The sequence below is a fragment of the Sander lucioperca genome, chromosome 6 (genome assembly GCF_008315115.2).
Source record: "Sander lucioperca isolate FBNREF2018 chromosome 6, SLUC_FBN_1.2, whole genome shotgun sequence".
NCBI classification, from domain to species: Eukaryota; Metazoa; Chordata; class Actinopteri; order Perciformes; family Percidae; genus Sander; species Sander lucioperca.
The window spans coordinates 29,010,259-29,015,452 of NC_050178.1; the positions used below are offsets into that span (position 1 = coordinate 29,010,259).

General features: G+C 41.6%; 1 long non-coding RNA gene across 1 annotated transcript; it reads left to right on the forward strand.

The window, feature by feature from the left end:
• Nucleotides 1–268: 268 nt before the first annotated feature.
• LOC116063567 lies at nucleotides 269–3,126 on the forward strand. Its single transcript, XR_004108308.2, has 2 exons — nucleotides 269–399; nucleotides 1,536–3,126. It is a non-coding gene; the product is annotated as an uncharacterized LOC116063567 (long non-coding RNA).
• Nucleotides 3,127–5,194: the final 2,068 nt, after the last annotated feature.

The following is a 5,194-nucleotide window of genomic DNA, read 5'->3' on the forward strand; positions in this document are numbered from 1 at the left end:
CCGTCTCAACTGTTGTGATTGGTGTAAAGCCCGCCTCAACGGTTGTGATTGGTGCCTCGATTTGGAAAAGTTGGAAATGGTCTTGAATGGGCTCTTGGCCAGATGGACTTGCAGAGCAAATCACATATTTGCTGGAAGTTCATCAGGGTTTTCACAGACTAGAACGCTTTCACACCTCTAGTGGACTCAGTGGGATTCGGGGGGGGGGGGGCAGTGTTCACATGGTGGAAACGCTCGCTGGTCTGTTGGACAGAATATCTGCGAGATTTCCTGCTCTCAGAAATAATGTTTTTCTTTCGTCCGTCTGTTTCAGCCGACCAGTGAAGAAGATCTCTGCCCGATCTGCTACGCTCACTCCATCTCAGCCATCTTCAAACCCTGCTCACACAAGTCCTGCAAGTGAGTCCACACACACACACACACACACACACACACACAGAGACAGACAGTCAGCAGTTTGCGTGTGAGTCAGCAGACTTGCTTCACTACATATTTGATGTGAACCTGCTGGAGGTGCGTTTGATTTATGTCTCAGCTCTTATTGATTATTGTGGCGCTGATTGAGAGCGCTGTCCCGCCGACTCTAATCACCGCCAAGGCCAAACTGTCCAAACTGTTAGAAAACACGTCTCATATCGCACACCAAAGGCCAGCGATATATTGTTGTATCAATATTTTGTCTCACCCCCAGTTTTCAGCCTCTCAGATATGGAGGTCTTTCTGTTTTATATCTTATTAAACTAAAAGACGTTTAAAGACTTTAACTTCGACTTTGAGAAACTATCACAGTATCTCTACAGCACTGTGTGTGTGTGTGTGTGTGTGTGTGTGTGTGTGTGTGTGTGTGTGTGTGTGTGTGTGTGTGTGTGTGTGTGTGTGTGTGTGTGTGTGTGTGTGTGTGTGTGGTCTTGTTTAACTATATTCGTGGGGTCCAAAAACTGGGAGTCCAGTATACTTGTGGGGTCCAGACAGCTTTGTGGGGCCAAAATGCTGGACCCCACAAGGTTAAAGGTCTGTTTGAGGGTTAAGACTTGGTTTTAGGATTAGGGTTAGAATTAGGTTATGGTTAGGGTGAGGGTAAGGGTTAAGGTTAGGCATTTAGTGGTGATGGTTAAGGTTAGGGTAAGGGGCTAGGGAATGCATTATGTCAATGACAGGTCCCCACAAAGATAGTGCCACAAACCTGTGTGTGTGTGTGTGTGTGTGTGTGTGTGTGTGTGAGGCTTGCTGTAGTCCTCTCCCCCTGGTGATTGTGGCAAAATGAGGAAATGTTGGGTCTTCATCAGCAGTAACGTAACACTCCTATATGTGAACATGAAACATAATAAAAAGCAGATATAATATACTAAACTAGATTAGAAACCACAGGATCAAACTCGGTTCAGTCAAGGAAATAAAATATATATAAATATAGTTTATATAGTTTATAAATATAGGGTCTAAATTTAAGGGATGTACAGAGTGTTCTGTCTGCCATATTTGGGAGAAAAGACGTGTCGGATGATTAAAATGATTTTTGTTATTTTTCTGTGCAGAGCCTGCATCAACCAGCATCTGATGAACAACAAGGACTGCTTCTTCTGCAAGGCCACAATCACCGGGGTGGAGGACTACAGCAAGCCTGCAGCCTGCTAACACAAACAGACAGACACACACACACACACACACACACACACACTAAAGCGTTATATAAAAATAGAGGCGTAGACGGGAATACGGCAGCGTCCTTCGGTGTCAGAACTAGCTGTCATATTAGCACATCTCACCTCTACCTGTCAGTGCAGGTACACACACACACACACACACACACATACACACAGGATGGCAGGTGTATAGAGAAACTGGAACACAGATACACAGACAGGAACAGTGATATCTCTTCCTAAATATGGATTTCTGAACTTTACAGACCCGGTCACTCACTGACATTCATTTCAGCAAGGATCATATTGTGTTAAACCGTAATTCTTATAGATGTAATACTGTACATTGTATTATCTATATTTTGAGTCATGGAGTCTTTAGTGTGAGTTTTCTTGGGTAAACATTACATGAGTGAAATGTCCATCATTCAGTTGTTTATCATCCAAAAATGTTGTCAACTTAGGGTTCACAATTCCTGTCACTAGTGCGTGCCTGTTCGGAACGGGCCGATGGCACACAGCTTTATCTAACTGTAAGGCTTAGCCTACTGGAGACGCCGCTCTTAAACAGCACGCACAACGGGCGGAGAAATGTGCACAGAACAGGTGGAGAAATGTGCACAGAACAGGTGGAGAAATGTGCACAGAACGGGCACACAGAGATTCCTCGATTTATAGTTAATGACCTGTTAAACAAACTAATTAATTTGACAACTCTTTGTGTTCTTGCTTAGATTGAATATGTTTGACTTTACTCCAAGCAATTCATGAGCACATATAATGACTTATAACCAGAACTAGAATTTCTTTTATTTTTACGTTTTTCAGCGGTGATCCAGGATGAAAATCTGCAGAATTTAGCGGACTATGAGAGTTATTATAATAGAGAATTATAATAAAGTCTGATCCTTGCAAAAATGAATGTCAGTATTAGGTAGTATTATGATACCTGGTGTGTTATGATTGTTATAAAACATTATGAATGAGAAGGAGTGCTTATAACTATAGTTACACAGGGTTATAAACACATTATAAGTATGTTTATTACCCTTTATAGACACTACCATCCTGATTTGAAAATAAATCAGACAAACAATCAGAGACTCCATACCACCACCAAACGTTGTAGTTTTGTGTCTCTGTGAGTCAAGAGTCGCGCTGCTTTGGGGGCCTTGAACAGGTTTGATCTCAGGGGCCCCCCCGGTGTCTCATAATCCATCCAGGACCGACCTGCAGGTCTGCATGCATGGATCCTTCCACACCAGCGTACTGTAAACATGAGGAAACACACAGCGATGCAGGGAACAGCTTCCAGCCTTCTGAACAGACTTTAAAGGCTTTAACTCCCACTGTACTGTCTCACACTTTAATAACAAGTCACTAGAAAAGAAATAGGACTCTGGACTGAAGAAGTGTGTTTCTGTTAAACGGCTGCTGGCTGTAGTTTTTATAATATTAAAGGGGTTTTTGTTGTTTTTTTGTAACCTGGACCCTATTTCCCCTTCGCATTGGTGTCTGAGGGACTGATGGGAACAACAATCTCACAAATCTCTTCAGTATTGAGGGAGAACGCTGTAACCCTACAGGACAAATGTGTGCGTGTGTGTCTATGTCTGTGTGTGTGTGTGTGTCTATGTCTGTGTGTGTGTGTGTGTGTGTGTGTGTGTGTGTGTGTGTGTGTGTGTGTGTGTGTGTCTGTCTGTGTGTGTGTCTGTCTGTGTGTCTGTCTGTCTGTCTGTGGGTCTGTATGTCTGGTTGTCTGTGTGTGTGTGTGTGTGTGTGTGTGTCTGTCTGTCTGTCTGTCTGTCTGTCTGTCTGTGGGTCTGTATGTCTGGTTGTCTGTGTGTGTGTGTGTGTGTGTGTGTGTGTGTGTGTGTGTGTCTGTCTGTCTGTCTGTCTGTCTGTCTGTCTGTGGGTCTGTATGTCTGGTTGTCTGTGTGTGTGTGTGTGTGTGTGTGTGTGTGTGTGTGTGTGTGTGTGTCTGTCTCTGTTCTGTTTGTTGCCGCTGACAGACTCAGATTATTATTCAAGAACCCGGCTGTAATGTAACCCTACAGGACTAATGTTCAGCAGCAGTTAGAGTCACTAAAAGTTCTGTTGTTGCTGCTGACAGACTCAGATTATTATTCTAAGTGTCTGACAACATTATGGGATGGATCCCTACAGAGATAGACCTTTTAGTTAAAGAGTAAGATCCCTTTAATTTAACATGAAACAGCCCCAAAATCACCATCACCAAACCCACCAGACTCCATGTAAATAATCAGGACTTTTAGTGTGTATAGAGCCAGCATATTTCCACCAGACTCCATGTAAATAATCAGGACTTTTAGCGTGTATAGAGCCAGCATATTTCCACATGTAAATGGGTGAATTAAGAGTTTATTTCAACCAAACCAGAGTGGTGATTGTTGGAACAGTGGAAAGATGAACCAAGACGGCTTTTGGTAGTTTGATTTAGTTTCTGTCCACTTTGAATGAAGTGTGTTTTACCATGATAAAAGTACTGATTATTTACATGGAGTCTGGTGGGTTTGGTGACTGAGACACAAAACGTGGGAAAAAGAAAAAAAAAAAAAAAAGAGTCCAGATTGGAAAACCCTTTTAATAAACAGGTTGATATTTGGGTGAAAACTGCTTTGAGATATATATATATATATATATATATACTTTCCGCTGTGTAAATCTCATCCTGTTTTGTTCCATCATGTCTTTAAATTAAGCTTTTAGAGACTTTCTACAGACTAAAGGGATAGTTCACTCTAAAAGACACCGTCTGTGATCTGATTGGCTCGGAGAAAAAAGAGAGAAACCTGCCCTTATCGTTCATCTTCTACTGATTGTGATTTTTAGGGAACGTGTATCTTTTTATAAGCTTTATTTCATGGCTGTCGTTATATATCAGTCTGATAACAAACAGCATAATGGATTCTTTTCCTTTCCCGTCCGTGTCCCGCAGGTTTAAAGTCTGTCTGACAACTGTTGATTTCTCACTTTTTAAACATTTTCTTCTACGTTTTACGCTTTTTCCCCTGACATTTTGTATAACTTTTTTGAGGTTTTTGGCGCTTTTTCTAACACTTTTGCTGTTTCTTTTCTTTTTTCTGTTTGTGTCTGTCTGTCTGTCTGTCTGCTTTTGTGTGTGTGTGTGTGTGTGTGTGTGTCTGTGTGCGCGTGTGCATGTGTGTGTTTGTTTTGCTCATCATATCAACTGATAACGGTACTTATATTCCCAGCATGTATCTGAGTGAACATAGTGTTTGTTATGGAGGAATATTATAAAGTGTTGATTTTGGGACTGAGGGAGGAGGAGGAGATGTCGGCCTGTTGACTTTCTTTTTCTCTTTGTGACTGAGAGTACACATGTATTGACGATGTAACTGCATTAAATTATTTATCCAAAACTGACAAGTTGTTTTCTGTGTGTCTTTCTTCTGGTGGGGGGGGTTTACAAAAGTCATGGTATAGTATGTCATAAAACTATTCACACAAATTCAATCAATCTCTGTGAATTTAGTGTGACTTTGTGTTATGAGTGCAATACCTTTTGA